Source organism: Ranitomeya imitator, chromosome 4 (assembly GCF_032444005.1).
Source record: "Ranitomeya imitator isolate aRanImi1 chromosome 4, aRanImi1.pri, whole genome shotgun sequence".
NCBI classification, from domain to species: Eukaryota; Metazoa; Chordata; class Amphibia; order Anura; family Dendrobatidae; genus Ranitomeya; species Ranitomeya imitator.
The window spans coordinates 265,027,501-265,048,759 of NC_091285.1; the positions used below are offsets into that span (position 1 = coordinate 265,027,501).

Genomic DNA, 21,259 nt, shown 5'->3' on the forward strand with positions numbered 1-21,259 from the left:
TTTACCCCCACATATGGGGTATCCGCGTACTCAGGACAAATTGTACAACAACTTTTGGGGTCCAATTTCTTCTCTTACCCTTGGGAAAATAAAAAATTGGGGGCAAAAAGATAATTTTTGTGAAAAAATATGATTTTTTATTTTTACGGTTCTACATTATAAACTTCTGTGAAGCACTTGGTGGGTCAAAGTGCTCACCACACCTCTAGATAAGTTCCTTAGGGGGTCTACTTTCCAAAATGGTGTCACTTGTGGGGGGTTTCAATGTTTAGCCACATCAGGGGCTCTCCAAACGAAACATGGCGTCCCATCTCAATTCCAGTCAATTTTGCATTGAAAAGTCAAATGGCACTCCTTCGCTTCCGAGCTCTGCCATGCGCCCAAACAGTGGTTTACCCCCACATGTGGGGTATTGGCATACTCAGGACAAATTGTACAACAATGTTTGGGGTCCATTTTCTCCTGTTACCCTTGGTAAAATAAAACAAATTGGAGCTGAATTACATTTTTTGTGAAAAAAAGTTAAATGTTCATTTTTATTTAAACATTCAAAAAATTCCTGTGAAGCACCAGAAGGGTTAATAAACTTCTTGAATATGGTTTTGAGCACCTTGAGGGGTGTAGTTTTTAGAATGGTGTCACACTTGGGTATTTTCTATCATATAGACCCCTCAAAATGACTTCAAATGAGATGTGGTCCCTAAAATAAAATGGTGTTGTAGATATGAGAAATTGCTGGTCAACTTTTAACCCTTATAACTCCCTAACAAAAAAAAATTTTGGTTCCAAAATTGTGCTGATGTAAAGTAGACATGTGGGAAATGTTACTTATTAAGTATTTTGTGTGACATATCTCTGTGATTTAATTGCATAAAAATTCAAAGTTGGAAAATTGCGAAATTTTCATAATTTTCGCCAAATTTCCGTTTTTTTCACAAATAAACGCAGGTACTATCAAATAATTTTTACCATTGTCATGAAGTACAATATGTCACGAGAAAACAATGTCAGAATCACCAGGATCCATTGAAGCGTTCCAGAGTTATAACCTCATAAAGGGACAGTGGTCAGAATTGTAAAAATTGGCCCGGTCATTAACGTGCAAACCACCCTTGGGGGTAAAGGGGTTAAATTCACCTATATTATCACGCCGGATGGGTTTTAAGGATGATTTTACATACAGACACACCCCTGGACTGTACATAACAGTATGTTCTACCTATTGTATCCCCCTGTTTCCTTATATTTTGTAAGCTTGCGAGCAGGACCATCACTCCTCCAGTAACTGTAGAAAAGTATTACATTGTATTGTTTTTATTGTCTTTGCATGTCCCTGCTTAAGTGTAAAGTGCTGTGGAATTTGTTAGCGCTATATAAATGAAAAATGCTAAAATGAAAACTCAAAAGTTTGTGATGGGATAACGGAGTTAAAGTATTGCTTGTTAAACAGAGCTGGCATTAACCCTTTCTTTGTTCTCTGTCTTAATTGCATTTGGTCATAATGGAGTTCTCTTCCCCTACACACCTTGAGCCAAAACAGTGATCAGCTTTAGTAAATCTTTTCCTTTATTTCTGTGTTTATGCTCTTAAAAGAAGTTCACTCTAGTAGAGTAAAACACGTACTGCTTTTGTTAATTTAAAATACTTTACATAGTACAGAGGAAATAAAGTAATGCCATCCACATACATGATAACAAGTTAAGCTATGTCACAGCAAACTCACTGATGTACAATAGAGAGCTTCCTCTCATTTCTCAAATTTTCCAACTCAGTGATGCATTCCTGTACAATAGTACATTGCTAACCCATAGGCAATAATCGTTATGTTATATAGAACAATTATAGTCAAATGAGATGACTGTAAAAAGCAGAAATAGTGTGACATTATAAAGTCATTTCACTACAATTAAAGCCTGGCATAATTACAGGTAAAAAAAGGCAAATGATCATATGGGCTAGTCTTGGATTAGATTAGATTAATATTGGAAGATCATGAAAGACAAAGCAATAAATAAAACAAATGTAGTGTGAAGTGCAGATAACCACATAAAGCAGACATGCAGCATCTCAGCTGCTCCAAGTTTGTATTTTGGTTCCCTATAAAATACGACATATATCACTACTCAAGTTGAAAAGATGTAAAATGTAAGATATTTGATTTCTGTGCATATCACAGGACCAATGTATTTATGCAATGCATAAATCCATAGTATGAGAGGATTATCCTAACCTTTGAGCACTGTTATATTGAGACGCGGTGTAAGTATTATCTCAGTTCAACCCAATAGTGTAAGCTAGTTTTGCAAAACATTTTCATTCTTCCCCACTATACATACCTTTAACTAAAGACATATTTTAGACTTAGGCAAAAGAATAGTCAAGACTTTGAAAAGTCAATAAAGATATAATGTAACCTTACTGCACAGACAAATGTGCTATAGGTCATCCTCTCTGTCAAATCCCAAGAGAGGTTGTTAAAGCTTTTCTATAATCCCCAAATAGGAGACATGCAAAGACTAGGAAAAAGGTGATGCTATTCTAAAATCATTGAATGCACTGATGTTTCACAGATTCTTCTGTAGACTCATTCAAATAATTTATCATGGAAATCAGAAACATTCTATGTATGAAATCTTCTCATTCTGACCTTTAGTGGACACATCTTTTGAGAACAGATTAATACTAAATTTAATGCAGAATATTAATTCATTTTAAATATGCCTTAAGGAAATTGCCATATAAGAAGCATAAATGTTTTAGTAAAGTATTTTAATACATTTAAAATTTTAAAATTAAACAGTATTTAATTAAAACAGCTAACATTAGCATGCTTATTAATCAGTGATATGTAGGTTTGCTGGTCATATAGTAACATTTATCATACATCCATGTTGTTACCAAATTAACCATTGAAGCACAGACATTGGATGCACCTAACCTGCCCCCTGACTTACAATCATTGACTCTTCCTTCTTTTTATATTTGGGACTAGTACAACAAGAAGAGAATTGAGCTTTCTGTGTAAGTATGTTGAACTATGCACTCATTTTGTCTCCTATTCCCCTCCTCTATGTGTTATTAAATAACTGAAGAAGTAGCTGATGAGATGTTGATTGTCAGTGCTGGACACCTTGATAGGCTGTGGTATCCTTAGCTGTCTAGTCTAGTGAGAGACCTAAAATAATGTGGTAAGGCAGAAGTCAACAGCAAAGGACAGCATGACAGTAAGTAATAGTAAACAAATATAATGATAGTGAGAGTAATGTCTATGAGTGTAGTCACACTAAGAACTACATGAGTACATATAGCTAAAAATGAGTGATAACTAAAGGTCCAACCCCTTGGATCCCATCTAATCAAAACATCAGAGGCCCCTTGCATCCTATTTGAGTGGATTAGTTGGAATGTAAACACACTCCCATTCCATTACACATCATTTTCTGGGCTGTAGATGAAGATGTGAGCTGAACTAGATGTTTGTGAAGGAAAGATAGCTATATCTCTGCTGACAGTGGTGGATAAATATACAACTCGAGAAACAAGGCAGTGTAAGAACAGGTCTTAATGTACACTTATTTGTATGACATACTGTATACCATATGTATAAAAATATTGTGACAAACCACTTAATGATTTATATTTACTCCCATTGCTACTGGCATATCAAAACAAGCCCCTGTCCAAGAATCTACTTTTACAATCGTATGTGATAGAGTGGCTCTTTCTAAAGAGCTCACTGAATTTGAGCATAATATGTAACAGGATACCACCACTGCAGTACAATTGCTTGTGAATTGGGAGTGGAATTATTTAATTTAATTATTTAATAGTGGAAGTACATTGGAGCTTCAGCAACTCAGCAACAAAGTGGCAAGCAATGAGTGCCGCTGTCATAGTGCAGCAAAGATGGAAAGGCTAAGCAATTCAATAGCTGCAGAGGTCCAAACCACCTCTGCCATTGAATGACTTATGCAGTAGTTTGAAAAAAAACCTTTTTAAATGCTGCAATCCCCCCATGTATATTAAAAAATTAATGAATTCACCACTAGTGTTGAGCTTTCCGATACCGCAAGTATCGGGCATCGGCCAATATTTGTGGTATCGGAATTCCGATACCAAGTTCCGATATTTTTGCGATATCGGGAATCGGTATTGGGAAGAAGAATCATGTGTAAAATAAAGAATAAAAATAAAAAATATTGATATACTCACCCTCAGACGCGCCCTGGTTGTAACCGCTGCGACCGCCATGCTTCCCTTCCTAAGAATGAGCGCGTGAAGGACCTGCGATGACGTCGCGGCTTGTGATTGGTCGCATGAGCGGTCACATGAGCTGTCACGTGACCAATCACAAGCCGCAACGTCATCGAAGGTCCTTCACGCGCTCATTCTTAGGAAGGGAAGCATGGCGGTTGCAGTGGTTACAACCAGGGCGCGTCCGAGGGTGAGTATATCAATATTTTTTATTTTTATTCTTTATTTTACACATGAATATGGATCCCAGGGCCTGAAGGAGAGTTTCCTCTCCTTCAGACCCTGGGAATCATTACAGGATACATTCCAATATTTGTGTCCCATTCACTTGTACTGGTATCGGATATCGGTATCGGCGATATCCGATATTTTTCGGATATCGGCCGATACAATACGATACCAATACTTTCAAATATCGGAAGGTATCGCTCAACACTATTCACCACTGTTACCGTAGTTATTCATTAGATTTCAGTGGCTGGTCTACGGCACCAGCATTGAAAACCAATGTCATATGAGCGCCGGGAGACCAGGCACCAGCCTTTCTGGAATGGCAGTAGCACAGGAGTAGACTGTAAGTTATTTTTATTTCACTAAGGGGAAAATTAGTTGACATCCCCTTTAACATCACACAAAAATCGTGCCCTGATAGATTAATGACATGTTTTTTTGGCTGAGCAGCTGTATAGAAGCCTTTTATCACAAAGCACAATGCCATTGGTTGGATGATGTGGGGTAAAGCACACAATAACTGAGCTGTTGAGCAGTAGAAAAATGTTTTCTGTGGAGTGACGGGTTATGATTCACTATCCAGCAGTTTGATGATTAGTCTTGGTTTCACAAATGCCAAAAGAATACTAACTGCATAACTGAACTATGCCAACTGTGAAGTTTGGTGGAGGAGCAATAAAGCTATGGGATTGTAAGTTTCAGATACAAAAGATGTTAATACTTCATTACATCAAGAAATTTTGAATCATTATGTGCTTCTTTCTGGGTTTTGGGAAGAACCTTTTCATTTCTAGTGTAGACTGTGTCCCTGTCCACAAACAAGGTCCATAAAGCCATGAATAGTTGAATTTGGTGTGGAAAAATGTGAATGACCCTCACAGAGACCAGACCTCATCATTATTGAATACCTTTGGGATGAACTGGAACAGATAATGTGAGCCAAGATATGTTATCTACTGGTGTCTAACCTCAAAAATGGCCTTCTGGATTACTTGTAAAACATTCTAACAGACACACTCCAAAATAATGTAAAAGTTCCTCCCTAAAGCATGGAAGTTGTACCTGCAAAGTGAGAACCAAACCTGTGACATGCCATAAATACTCTACTAAGGTGTGATACTGGAAGTATATATTCCAATACTTTTCCCCATATAGTGAATTTATGAAATTAGAAAAAATATTTTTTTCTTTAGAAAAGTGTAAAACCTTCACAAAGACTAATTGTGAAACTATGGTTTAGAGGGTGAACAATTATATATGGGTCTCATTCACATGATTGTGTATTGCGTAATTCGGTTTTATTTATTAATAGGTCTTGCACAAAAATAGAATCTACTGAGTGGTAAGAGTCAGTATTTAGTATAAATAATCTCTTAAACAATTCCCAACAATTCCAAAAATTTAAGTACCATAACAACATGATTTAATTAACAGGTCATTTTATTGGTGTAATTAGTGTCCTCCCATAGGATATACAGATACTATGCCTATAGATAAATCTGGTGCTGGCTGAGAGAGTTCAATTAACCCCAGACCATTACATGTAAATGTAATAAACTTACATTAATATTCAGAATTAAATTTTGGAATATTACATTACATGCACATTTTTTTTTTAACTTTGCATTGATTGAGATCCTTTGTTGCAAGACTTTGCAGGACAATTCATCCTTTGGTGAAAATACTATTGTCCAGGAAAGGTAAAAAATACATATTATGGTAAATCTATAAATAGCTTTTATCAGTATTTAGACACAAGAAGAAATCAATTGATATTGAGCTATGCTAACATGTTAATGGTTCATCACATTATCTGCATTGGTGAAGCCTCCACAGGCCATTAACTATTGCAATAGTTACAAGATACTTAAATGATTGTAATTAAAGGTAAAGAAATGATTCTAGATGATATTTTACAGGATGTAAAGCATGTTTGTGTTGTTTATACCTTACATTATACTTATTGTTAAAATGTTTGTTTGCTTTTTTGCTATTATTAAATATTTCAATCAATATTTATGTGGGAATTCTGCTAACAAAACATTTCACTAAAGACAGGAAATATACTTGCAAAGCACATATTTCAAGGCAAAAATAGAGATTTCCCTCCTGTATAGCCCTCAGAATGATTTACTTTGGATGGTTAGTGGATACAACATTTAAATTACATCATTTGACATAATGGATAGGTGGTTTGTGAAGCGTCCTAGCAACTGTACAATAAGAATTGCAAAGCTTATATTCTTCATTAAGTATTTATACATGTATAAATATACATACACATATATATATATATATATATATATATATTTATATATACATGTATATACAGAGAGTCGTTGCAATCAGAGTGATCTATTTCAAGTGTTTATTTCTGTTAAATTTTGATGATTATGGCTTATAGCCAATACAATCCCAAAAGTCATTATCTAAATTAGAACAATTAACAAAAACCTGCAAAGGCTTTCTAAGCATTTAAAAAAACCTTTAGTCAGTTTCAGTAGGTTCCACAATCATGGGGAACACTACTGACTTGACAGATGTCCAGAAGGCAGTCATTGACGCACTCTACAATGGGGGTAAGCCACAAAAGGTCATTGTGAAAGAAGATGGCTGTTCACAGAGTGCTGTATCCAAGCATATTAATGGAAAGTTGAGTGGAAGGAAAAAGTGTGGTAGAAAAAGGTGCACAAGTAACTGGGATAACTACAGCCTTGAAAGGATTGTTAAGGCCTTTCAAAAATTTTGGGAAGATTCACTAAGAGTAGACTGCTGCTGGAGTCATTGCTTCAAGAACCACCACACCCAGAAGTATCCAGGATATGGGCTTCAAGTATCGCCTTCCTTGTGTCAAACCACTCATGACCAATAGACAATGCAGAAGCATCTTACATGGGCCAAGGAGAAAAAGAACTGGACTGTTGCTCAGTGGTCCAAGGTGTTGTTTTCAGATGAAAGTAAATTTTGCATTTCATTTGGAAATCAAGGTCCCTGAATCTGGAGGAAAAGTGGAGTTGCACACAATCCAAGCTGCTTGAGGTCTAGTGTGAAGTTTCCACAATCAGTGATGGTTTGGGGAGCCATGTCATCTGCTGGTGTAGGTCCACTGTGTTTTATCAAGACCAAAGTCAGCGCAGACGTCTACCAGGAAATTTTAGAGCACTTCATGCTTCCCTCTGCCCATATTCTTTTTGGAGATGGAAATTTCATTCTCCAGTAGGACTTGGCACCTGTCCACACTGCCAAATGTACCAATGCCTGGTTTAAAAACAACAGCATCACTGTGCTTGATTGGCCAGCAAACTTGCCTGACCTTAAACCCACAGAGAGTCTATGGCGTCTTGTCAAGAGCAAGATGAGAGACACCAGACCCAACAATGCAGAAGAGCTGAAGGCTGCTATCAATGCAACCTGGGCTTCCATAACACCACAGCAGTGCCACAGGCTGATCGCCTACATGCCACGCTACATTGATGCAGTAATTAATGCAAAAGGAGCCCCGACCAAGTATTGAGTACATTTACTGAACATACATTTTAGTAGGCCAACATTTCGGATTTTTAAATCATTTTTCAAGCTGGTGTTATAAAATATTCTAATTTACTGAGATAATGACTTTTAGGTTTGCATTGGCTGTAAGCCATAATAATCAATATTAACAGAAATAAACACTTGAAATAGACCACTCTATTTGCAATGACTATGTAATATATGAGTTTTACTTTTTTTGTACTGAAGAACTGAAATAAATTAACTTTTTGATGATAGATTTTTTTGAGAAGCACCTGTATATACATATGTATACATAAACATGTATATATAATATAAACATGCATAATATATATGCACATGTAATGAAATATCTCATCTCTCATGTAATATATGTGGTAACTGTTGCTCATGCTGTCACAGATACTTGATACGGCCCTATTTAAAACACATGCAGGGGAGCATTGGGTCAGCAGGATCACAAAGGGGTTTACTGGTTAGTCAAGTGATCATCAGGCATCTGCTTAACAATAGCTTTAAAAAGCAGTTAACACAGCTTATTCTGATATTAAGTCAATTAGAACAGCTTTCTGAAACTTTTTTTTTATAAAAAAAACTCCAATTTGCTTTTACAGCAAGAATCTAAATGCATGACTATCTAGTAGCCATCCATTTGCTTGATAGTATTTATTCCACTAGGATTTCAGCTTACAGCTTGACATGTTCTTCAGCGCAAACTAGGACCCCATTGGTTTACTTTCATTACCCAACTGTGATGATTTTTCAACAAGGCCAGCATCATCATTGTCAACATATTCACTCTGTCAGCCTTGTTCCTTACCTGTGCCAACTTAATATACCCATCCACTTCAGTATTCTACTGCTACCTAACTACTGTGGCATACAATTGCCAAATTGCAATATTAAAACCGGTGTGCAAAGAGTAAAATCTATCATCTTTTGATTTTTTTTCTTTAACCCCCATAATTTACCTTTTGTATGTCTTTTTTAGATATATTTTTTGGTTTAAATTATTCTTCCCTTTAACAACAGTTCCGGAATTTAAAAAAAAAAACTGTGTCTCTTCAAATTTACACTCACTGTAAATAAAATTCAGCAACCTTTTCTTTTATTTGTTTTTATATTTTTCTTAATTATTCATCTTATTAAATCTTTAGCCATTGATGAAAAAATGAAATGTAACCCCAAAATATTATGTTACTAAGTTCTTACAGGTAGATTGATGCCTAAAAAATCCATGCTGCAACAACATACAATATATTTGTAGGGTGCATGGTTTCTAAATTGGAATATTTAAATATGTATTCAAAAATTACAGTGTTTCCTTTGCCCAGGTCAGTACCAAAAGAACAAGACAAGTAAAACTAATTAGATTCACATTCCAAAAGCACATGCCCACCTGCAACAGGCCACTGGTATTCTGATGGAATGAAAGGATTAAAGTTACACTAACACATTATGAGATAGGCAGTTGATTTTGGGGAAAAACATGTTATGATTAGATGCAACCATAGTTGTCCTTTTTGCTCATAATTTTAAAGAGTGTGTTTGGAGAAAAGCCAACACTGCACATCAGTAAACGAACACTATACACACAGTGTAACATGGTGGAGGCAGCATTATACATTGGCACTGTTTTTCAGAAGCCAGAACTTGGGCTTTAGTCAAGGTTAAAAGAAAATTTGAAGAGTTTCAAATATTAGTCGATTTTGCATCAAAACCTTCAGGCCTTTACTGAAAAGCCTAAAATGAAGAGGAATTCCACCTGTCAGCATGGCAATGACAGTAACCATACATACATAAATTGACAAGAGATTTGCAAAAGACGATTAAGGTACAGCCAAAGACTATACCTGAATCCTATTGAAAATATGTGGGTGATCTTAAGAGAGCTATACAAAAGAGTTTGCCCTATCAGTCTGACATTTTTAGAGCACTGCTGCAATGAACAATGGGAAAAGACTGCCAATTATAAATGTGCCATGCTGATAGACTCCTACCCAAAAAAGCTTGGGTATTGATTTTTTTTTTTGCTTATTATAATTGTCTAATTATAAGTCTTATTCCAGATAACAGGATAACTGTATGAGAGTAAATAAAGGAAATCATGCCAGGTGCAACTATGCTCTTATATTTGCCTGATTAAAGTACATTTTCTAACACTTTGATTTCCGTAACAATAGGTTTGTAAACATCATTATTTCTTAATTTGCTTATTTTAACTGATTGATTTTTGCTTTCAAAAGTGTGCTTTACCACACTTGGTTTATTTTTTTTATATTTACTAGAAATGTATAATGAAATTCATCAAATGTGCGAGAATTTAAGTCAAGGCAGCGACACCTGGTTCCCATGTGAATTCTCTGAATCAGCAATGAAACAGGAAAGCTTAAGGCAAAGTGCTTATATGATTGCTATAATGAGCAGAAGTTATCCCCATTGTGACCATATATTTGCCTGCTATATTTTATGAGCATAAAAGGTAGTGAACGGAGTCCAAGAAAGTGACTGATGGCTACAGTGACTATAACATTTTAGCCTCCTCTGCAATCAGCAGCCATAATATTTATTACAGGCTTCTTTTATACTGTGACAGTAAAGAAAGTGTCCCGAAGAACAGCAAATCTTAAGCAATCTGCTTTATACAGCAACTATTTTGCTATTGGCCAATTGTTTTTCTATTTCGGTGTGACAAACGATGCTAGAAACATCAGACAGGCTCAACAGTGCATCTCTTCTGGGAGGACTTTATAGCCTAGTTCTCTCCATATTACATGGAAAGACAGTTTATTTACCTTACACTTGGATTGTTCACAAACAGGTTCAGTGGAGCTTTAAAACTCAAAAAAATATTGTGTTAGTGATAAATGTATTGCAATATGTTATGAGGATACTCTCCTCCTATTCTTACTGAGTCAATATTTGAGATGAGCTGATTTTTTAACCCTCCTTCAGGAACGAGTGATCTGACAAGATATGCTCTTTTAGTTTAATTTCTCCCTCCTCACCAAATTGTCAGGAAATCCCCCACCCCACAATACCTTACTGACTCTTGATGCTTTGTGAAATCTGATATCATAGTTGAACTGCAGAGACTCAGGAGAGCAGATATAACTGTGCTGGCTTCTTAGACACATTGTTCCCGAACACATCACACTATTTATGTTTATAGTCATCACTATTGTTAATTTAGCTTGTTTTATAAATGGACAGTGCAAAGTTTGCAGATATTTCATAGAAATAAGTAAGGCTTTCTAACAAATCAAAGGGTGCTTCTCAGGTACACTGTGTTAGGGTTTGGCGGAATGCACCAAATATATATTTATAGAATAACAGCTGCCTTCGCAACCCGGGGTCTACCGTGGAGCAGTAAAACCCGCTGCTAGTAACTGACAGTACTATATGGCGGTATAAGTGAACTCTGTTACTTCAGAGAGTCACTTAAGACAAGAGAACGCTGCGCCCTGTTAACCTCGCAGAGGAACACAGTTACCAAATAGAGCGAACAGTGGTCAGAATAGCACACGCAAAACTCCTCAACGGAGGTGACAATATTCTAGGGACTTATTTCAGCCGGGCCCTGAATCCACTCACACAAAACTCCTCACCGGAGGTGCTGGTATTCTAGAGGCTTATTTCAGCCAAACCCTGAAACCACATACACATGACCACACAGGCACAGAACACACAACTTAGTTGATACTAGCGCTTGGCTGTGCAGCCATGCGAACCTTTTATAGCTGCAGCAACTACAGGACCTTCCTAGAGGACCAATGGGAGCTGCTGTAGTACCTGAGCATGTGACCCCCGACCGCCAATGAGAGGACTTACCCTGGGCATGCTCAGAAGGGGAAAAGCAAGACTTAGTCCCAGAGACGTCTGCTCGCCGCTGACCAGAACTGGCTACAATGGCTGAGCCTGGAAAGGCAGCAGTAACCATCCGCACCGTATCAGGCTGACCCAGACGCTGGGACCGAAGTCTCCGCTGAGCAGGCTCCACTGTGACTGAAGGAGAATGGGAGACCGCAGTGGAGATGGTTCGAGATTCCCACTGTGCAGAGGTGGGATCTCGACCCCTAACATTACCCCCCTCCTAGGGCCCCCCTCCTTGGACCTTGCTACACTCAAAGGCCGCAATGAGCTGCGGAGCTCGAATGTGCTCAGCAGGCTCCCAAGACCTGTCCTCTGGGCCATAACCCTTCCAGTACACCAAATAAAATTTCTTGCCAAGTACCACCTTCCACTCCAAAACAGCGTTCACCTCGTAATCGTCCGTAGAAGAACCCGATGTCCCGGCAGATGACTCGGAGAACTGGGACATGTTTACGGGCTTCAATAGGGACACATGAAAAGTGTCGGTGATACCTAGGCGTGGAGGAAGTACAAGACGGTTAACCTGTTCGAGGACCTTGAAGTAGACTCAACACGCAGCCTAATGTTACAGGCGGAGAGCCACACTAATTCGCCAGGAGCAAAGGTCGGAGCGGGGTGCCGATGTGTATTGGCAGAGGACCTCATTCTCTCCTTGGAGGCCCGAATGGCATCCTGAGTGTGGTCCCAAATGTCCCGTGCCTCCACAGCCCAGTCTGCCACCCTAGAGATGGTGGAAGACACGGGCATGGGCACAGGACACAAGGATGCTGACCGTAATTAAGGAGAAATGCAGTCTGAATGGCGGAGTCAGCTACGGTGTTGTTAAGCGCAAACTCCACCCACGGTAGCAAGGATGCCCAGTCATCCTGCCTGGCAAAAACAAAATGATGTAGATATGTGACCAGAGTCTGGTTGGCCCTCTCTACCAACACATTCGTCTCAGGATGATATGCCGAGGAGAGATTCAACTCAATACTGAGTAGACGACAAAGCTCTCTCCAGAATAGAGACGCAAACTGGGAACCCCGGTCATTGACAATTTTGTCTAACATACTGTGTAGGCAACGCTGCCAGCACCAGTGCAGAAGGTAGCCGTGGAAGAGGCACCAAGTGCACCGTTCTGGAAAAATGGTCGGTGATCATCCAAATAATGGTGCAGCTACGAGACTTAGGTAAGCCCACCACAAAATCCATCCCGACCATCTCCCAGGGGATAAAGCAACCCAGCTGGCCATTGATGAGGAGACTTGTTCTTGGCGCAGGAGACACATGCCCAAACATAGTCTGCGACATCACGGGCCATATGCGGCCAACAGTATGCCCTCGCCAGTCGCTCAGATGTCTTTTTGGACCCAAAATGTACACCCACCATGGATGAGTGAGCCCAAGGGAACCTCTGGATGCAGGCTGGATGGTACAAAGGTCTTGCCTGGAGGCACAGACTCCAGCGAAATTGGGGTCACAGTTCTCAGACTCTCGGTAGGGACAATGAGCCGCGGCTCCTCTTCCTCCTCCTCAGATGATACACCGGAGCGACATAGAGCATCGGTATGAATGTTCTTCTCCCTGGAAAGGAAATGGAGGGTGAAATGGAACCGGGACAAGAACAAGGACCATCTGGCCTGGTGAGAATTTAACCTCTGGGCTGTCTGTAGGTAAACCAAATTCTTGTTGCCTATGAATGCTTGGAAAGGAAAGTGAGCCCCCTCCAAAAGATGTCTCCACTCAGAGAAGGCCAACTTCATTGCTGGCATCTCCCTGTCCCTGATGGAATAATTCCTCTCCGTTGGTGTGAAGGTCTTGGAAAAAGAGAAGCAAGGATGCTTCTGACCTTGAGCATCTCTTTGAAAGAGGACTGCTCCAGCACCAATGGAAGAGGCATCCACCTCCATTTTAAATGGCTTATCTACATCGGGGCGATGTAGGATGGGAGCGCTAGCAAAATGGGAGTTAATAGAAGTGAACGCCTTGGAGACCTTCTCAGACCCCAATTTGGGATTTGCTCCCTCCTTGGTGATGGCTACCAAGGGAGCTACCAAAGTTGAGAAATGAGGAATGAACTGGCGATAGTAGTTAATGAACCCCATAAAGCGCTGCACCGCTTTAAGATAATGGGGTTCTTGCCAGTCCATCACAGCCTGTAGTTTGGCAGAATCCATAGCTAATCCCTGGGTGGAGATGTTATAGCCCAGGAAAGGTAAGGACTCCTGCTCAAACACACATTTTTCCAACTTGGTGTAGAGGGAATTAGCTCGTAAGAGGTCGAGGACTTTGCAAACATCTCTCCGGTGGGTGACAATATCTGGAGAGTAGATGAGGATATCATCCAGATAGACTACGACCGAGGTACAAAGCATATCCCAGAAGATATAATTTACTAAGTCTTGGAAAATGGCTGTGGCATTACAGAGCCCAAAGGGCATCACTAGATATTCTTAGTGCCCATCCCTGGTGTTAAAAGCTGTCTTCCATTCATCCTCCTCACGGATGCGAATCAGGTTGTAAGCACCCCGCAGATCTAGTTTAGTAAATACCCTTGCTCCCCAAAGCCTTTCAAAGAGCTCAGATATCAGGGGCAGGGGATATTTATTCTTAACGGTGATGGCGTTAAGACCCCTGTAGTCTATACATGGACGTAGTTCCCCGTTCTTCTGAATGAAGAAGAATCCAGCCCCTGCAGGTGACACTGACTTCCTAATGAATACCCTTGCCAAATTTTCCTGGATGTACTGTGACATTGCCTCCATGTCCGGGAGAGATATTGGATAGACACGACCCCGGGGCCATTTTCCCAAAGCCGAGATGCAAACTCGGCTTTGGGAAAATGGCCGCCGCGATCTCTTCTGCGCACGCGCGGCATCCCGCGGCCATTTTCCAGAAGCCCCGTGCAGCAGAGCACTCCATCTGCGCACGCGCGGCCCCAGGAAGATGGCCGCCCGATGACAGGGGGTAACAGCGCAGATCGCGCGCTGCTTCTTCACGTGCGCGCAGTGGATTCGTCACTGCGACATGCGCACACCACTACGCCACCAACGGAAAGCTGGGGAAGAAAAGAGCGATGTCACCACGCCCACCTGACCTGACCAGCCTGATTGACAGGCGAAAACGGCGACTTTGGTAATGTATTTCTCAGCATAGGTGGGGGAATCAGGGTACACTACATACACTATAGTAACGCACAGCGCAGGCCCTATTTAACAGTATTTATATCTCAATCTGAAAAAACGGGGTGACAGGTTCCCTTTAAAGGACAATTTGGAGGCAAACATTGCCGTGTCTAGTGTACCTCCACCTACTGCCACTAGACGCTGACATTTCCTCGACCGCTGGGGACATCTGGTGGCAAGATGTCCTGACTGCTGGCAAACATGACAGACCATGAGGGCACGAGCGTTCCGGGACTTAGATCCCGCTTGTGACATTCCCATGGCCTCTTGTGACTCAGGGACCAGGACTGGAGATTCCAAAGGTTTGTCAAAGGCTGAAACCTCTGCCTACACTGAGCTCGCTCTAACCTCTGCTCGTGAAAGCGGAGGTGGACACAGTTTTTAACTCCTCCAATGTGGCGGGAATCTCCCTGGTGGCCAGAACGTCCTTCAAGTGGTCAGCCAGCCCCCTCCAAAATATAGGGATAAGGGCTTTAACTGACCACTCCAGCTCAGATGCTAGGATACAGAAGCAGACGGCAAAATGGCTGACCAAGGAAGAGCCCTGAGTCAATGCCAACAGTTGGAGCGCCATATCATGGGCGACTCGAGATCCTAAAAAGACCAGTTTCAGAGTGCTCAGGAACAGCAGAGAACTCTGCACCACATGATCGCCAAGCTCCCACAGCAGCGTAGCCCACTCCAATGCCCTGTCAGTCAGGAGAGACACTATAAATCGCACCTTTGCCCGCTCTGTGGGGAAACATGCGGACAGAAGCTTGAGATCTACAGAGCACTGGCTCACGAAACCCCTACAAGATTTACTATCTCCAGAAAATTTCTCTGGCAGCGGGAGGCGAGAAAGAGTAGGAACAGGGGTGGCAGTGGACAAGGTTGCTGCAGCCATGCTAGCAGCCTGAACAGCAACTGCGGTAACATCCACTGCTGAGGTTGAGCCGCCAACCTACCCTCCAGCTGCTGGATGCACAGCAAGGATTGCTGTTTATCTGCCATTTACTAGCCAGACCCTGGTGCTAGTATTATTTTAGGGTTTGGCGGAACGCACCAAATATATATTTATAGAGTAATAGGTGCGTTCGCAACCCAGGGTCCTCCGTGCTGGAGTAAAACCCACTGCTAGTAAATGACGGTACTATATGGCAGTATAAGTGAACTCTGTTACTTCAAAGAGTCACTTAAGACAAGAGAACGCTGTGCCCTGTTAACCTCAGAAAGGAACACAGCTACCAAATAGAGCGAACAGTGGTAATGCAGTCAGAATAGCACACGCAAAACTGCTCATCGGAGGTGCCGGTATTCTAGGGGCTTATTTCAGCCAGGCCCTGAATCCACTCACACAAAACTCCTCACCAGAGGTGCGGGTATTCTAGGGGCTTATTTCAGCTAAACCCTGAAACCACATACACATGACCACACTGGCGCAGAACACACAACTTAGTAGATACTAGCGCATGGCCGTGCGGCCATGCAAAACTTTTATAGCTGCAGCAACTACAGGACCTTCCTAGAGGACCAGTGTGAGCTGCTACAGTACCTGAACCACTTCAGGACCTTCCTAGAGGACCAATGGGAGCTGCTGTAGTACCTGAGCATGTGACCCCCGACCTCCAATGAGAGGACTTACCCTGGGCATGCTCAGAAGGGGAAAACAGGACTTAGTCCCAGAGACATCTGCTCACCGCTGACCAGTACTGGCTGCAATGGCTGAGCCGTATCACCGTATCAGGCTGAGCCAGACGCTGGGACCGACATCTCCGCTGAGCAGGTTCCACTGCAGCTGGAGAAGAATGGGAGACCACAGCGGAGATGGTTCGAGACTCCCACTGTGCAGAGGTGGGAACTCGACCCCTAACACACTGTTCCTTAACACATATTCTTTCTTGCTTCAGGTTATCTGCTGAAATGGAAAGGAAAATGTATGATTTGTCAAAACCCCTTTATGTTGAGGATTTAGGAGAAAAAAGTGAGATTGGAAGTATGTGAAATTGATTATAAAACAGAGCAAAGTGGTGAGAGTAATGAGGGTGAAGAACATTTAAAAAAATATTTAGGAAAACATAAAAAAACAAATGAAGCTACCCATGCAAACTAAACGTAGGGAGCCTAAAAACATTCTCACTCACCTTCTTGCAGTTAAAGGAACATCAAGGAATGCTAAACTTGTAGCTGAATGCTTTAATAGCTTATTCACAGATGACATTCTGGACTCTATTGTCACACACAAATCAATATATAGACAGTATAAAAGACAAGTTCATCTGCCACAGAATCATCAAGTCCACAGATTAAACAGAATTGAGGGCTTTTTTGGATTGTTATATCTTGCAGGAGCATATAGTGCAAATCGCCAGAGTTTGGAAAAACTTTGGGGTATAAATAGTGATGGAATAGAAAAATTTGGCCTCACTTTGTGTTTAACCCCTTAGTGACAGAGCCAATTTGGTACTTAATGACCAGGCCAATTTTTGCAATTCTGACCACTGTCACTTTATGAGGTTATAACTCTGGAACGCTTCAACGGATCCCGCTGATTCTGAGATTGTTTTTTCATGACATATTGTACTTCATGTTAGTGGTAACATTTCTTCGATATTACTTGCGATTATTTATGAAAAAAACGGAAATATGGCGAAAATTTTTAAAATTTTGCAATTTTCAAACTTTGTATTTTTATGCCCTTAAATCAGAGAGATATGTCATGAAAAATAGTTAATAAATAACATTTCCCACATGTCTACTTTACATCAGCACAATTTTGGAAACAACATTTTTTTTGTTAGGGAGTTATAAGTAGTGTTGAGCGATACCGTCCGATACTTGAAAGTATCGGTATCGGATAGTATCGGCCGATACCCGAAAAATATCGGATATCGCCGATACCGATATCCGATACCAATACAAGTCAATGGGACATCAAGTATCGGAAGGTATTCTCATGGTTCCCAGGGTCTGAAGGAGAGGAAACTCTCCTTCAGGCCCTGGGATCCATAGGGAGGTGTAAAATAAAGAATAAAAATAAAAAATATTGATATATTTACCTCTCCGGCGGCCCCTGTACTCAGCACGGGTAACCGGCAGGCTTCTTTGTTCAAAATCAGCACTTTTAGGACCTGAGAAACACGTCCCGGCTTCTGATTAATCGCGGGCCGCCCATGTGACCGCCATGCGACCAATCACAAGCCGCGACGTCACCGCAAGCTATTAGCGCGCTCATTTTTAGAAATGAGCGCGTTAATGGCTTTCAAAGACGTAGCGGGTTGTGATTGGTCGCGGCCGCGACCAATCACAAGCCGCGACGTCACCGCAAGCTATTGACGCGCTCATTTTTAAAAATGAGCGCGTTAATGGCTTTGAAAGACATAGCGGCTTGTGATTGGTCGCGTGGCCGCGACCAATCACAAGCCGCGACGTCACCGCAAGCTATTGACGCGCTCATTTTTAAAAATGAGCGCGTTAATGGCTTTGAAAGACATAGCGGCTTGTGATTGGTCGCGTGGCCGCGACCAATCACAAGCCGCGACGTCACCGCAAGCTATTAGCGTGCTCATTTTTGAAAAATGAGCGCGTTAATGACTTTCAAAGACGTAGCGGCTTGTGATTGGTCGCGTGGCCGCGACCAATCACAAGCCGCGACGTCACCGCAAGCTATTAGCGCGCTCATTTTTGAAAAATGAGCGCGTTAATGACTTTCAAAGACGTAGCGGCTTGTGATTGGTCGCGGCCACGCGACCAATCACAAGCCACTATGTCTTTCAAAGCCATTAACGCGCTCATTTTTAAAAATGAGCGCGTCAATAGCTTGCGGTGACGTCGCGGCTTGTGATTGGTCGCGGCCACGCGACCAATCACAAGCCGCTATGTCTTTCAAAGCCATTAACGCGCTCATTTTTAAAAATGAGCGCATCAATAGCTTGCGGTGACGTCGCGGCTTGTGATTGGTCACGGCCGCGACCAATCACAACCCGCTACGTCTTTGAAAGCCATTAACGCGCTCATTTTTAAAAATGAGCGCGTTAATAGCTTGCGGTGACGTCGCGGCTTGTGATTGGTCGCGTGGCGGTCACATGGGCGGCCCGCGACCAATCAGAAGCCGGGACGTGTTTCTCAGGTCCTAAAAGCGCTGATTTTGAACAACGAAGCCTGCCGGTTACCCGCGGACTCACCAGGGGCCGCCGGAGAGGTAAATATATCAATATTTTTTATTTTAATTCTTTATTTTACACATCCCTATGTATCCGATACCGATACCCGATACCACAAAAGTATCGGATCTCGGTATCGGAATTCCGATACCGCAAGTATCGGCCGATACCCGATACTTGCGGTATCGGAATGCTCAACACTAGTTATAAGGGTTAAAAGTTGACCAGCAATTTCTCATTTTTACAACACCATTTTTTTTTAGGGACCACATCACATTTGAAGTCATTTTGAGGGGTCTATATGATAGAAAATAATGAAGTGTGACACCATTCTAAAAACTACACCCCTCAAGGTTCTCAAAACCACATTCAAGAAGTTTATTAACCCTTTACGTGCTTCACAGGAACTGAAACAATGTGGAAGGAAAAAATGAACATTTAACTTTTTTTTGCAAACATCTTAATTCAGAACCATTTTTTTTATTTTCACAAGTGTAAAAACAGAAATGTAACCATAAATTTTGTTATGCAATTTCTTCTGAATACGCCAATACCCCATATGTGGGGGTAAACCACTGTTAGGGAGCACCGCAGAACTTAGAAGTGAAGGAGCGCCGTTTGACTTTTTCAATGCAGAATTGGCTGGAATTGAGATCGGACACCATGTCACATTTAGAGAGCCCCTGATGTACCTAAACAGTGGAAACTCCCCACAAGTGACACCATTTTGGAAACTAGACCCCTTAAGGAACTTATCTAGATGTGTGGTGAGCACTTTGAACCCCCAAGTGCTTCACAGAAGTTTATAACGTAGAGCCGTGAAAATAAAAAATCGCTTTTGTTTACACAAAAATGATCTTTTCGCCCACAAATTCTTATTTTCACAAGGGTAACAGGAGAAATTAGACCACAAAAGTTGTTGTGCGATTTCTCCTGAATACGTCGATACCCCATATGTGAGGGTAAACCACTGTTTGGGCGCACCGCAGAGCTTGGAAGAGAAGGAGTGCCGTTTTACTTTTTCAATGTAGAATTGGCTGGAATTGAGATTGGACGCCATGTCGCGTTTGGAGAGCCCCTGATGTGCCTAAACAGTGGAAACCCCCCACAAGTGACACCATTTTGGAAACTAGACCCCTTAAGGAACTTATCTAGATGTGTGGCGAGCACTTTGAACCCCCATGTGCTTCACAGAAGTTTATAACGTAGAACCGTGAAAAAAAAAATTTGCATTTTTTCTACAAAAATGATCTTTTTGCCCACAAATTTTTATTTTCACAAGGGTAACAGGAGAAATTAGACCACTAAAGTTGTTGTGCAATTTCTCCTGAGTACGTCGGTACCCTATATGTGGGGGTAAACCACTGTTTGGGCGCACCGCAGAGCTAGGAAGAGAAAGAGTGCCGTTTTACTTTTTCAATGTAGAATTGGCTGGAATTGAGATCGGACGCCATGTCGCGTTTGGAGAGCCCCTGATGTGCCTAAACAGTAGAAATCCCCCACAAGTGACCCCATTTTGGAAACTAGACCCCCCAAGGAACTTATCTAGATGTGTGGTGAGAACTTTGAATGCCCAAGTGCTTCACAGAAGTTTAGAATGCAGAGTCGAGAAAATAAAAAATATTTTTTTTCCACAAAAAAGATATTGTAGCCCCCAAGTTTTTATTTTCACAAGGGTAACAGGAGAAATTGGACTGCAATAGTTGTTGTCCAATTTATCCCGAGTACGCTGATGCGCCATATGTGGGGGTAAACCACTGTTTGGGCGCACGGCAGAGCTCGGAAGGGAAGGAGCGCCTTTTTGGAATGCAGACTTTGATAGAATGGTCTGTGGGCATTATGTTGCGATTGCAGAGCCCCTGATGTACCTAAACTGTAGTAACCCCCCACAAGTGACCCCATTTTGGAAACTAGACCCCCCAAGGAACTTATCTAGCTGTGTGGTGAGAACTTTGAATGCCCAAGTGCTTCACAGAAGTTTAGAATGCAGAGTCAAGAAAATAAAAAATATTTTTTTTTTCACAAAAAAGATTTTGTAGCCCCCAAGTTTTTATTTTCACAAGGGTAACAAGAGAAATTGGA

At 41.4% G+C, this 21,259-nt stretch overlaps 1 protein-coding gene across 1 annotated transcript in view; it reads right to left on the reverse strand.

Moving 5' to 3' along the window:
• The window catches only part of TRHDE (thyrotropin releasing hormone degrading enzyme), a 1,712,820-nt gene that overhangs the window by 552,433 nt on the left and 1,139,128 nt on the right, over positions 1-21,259 (reverse strand). The window lies entirely within an intron of this gene.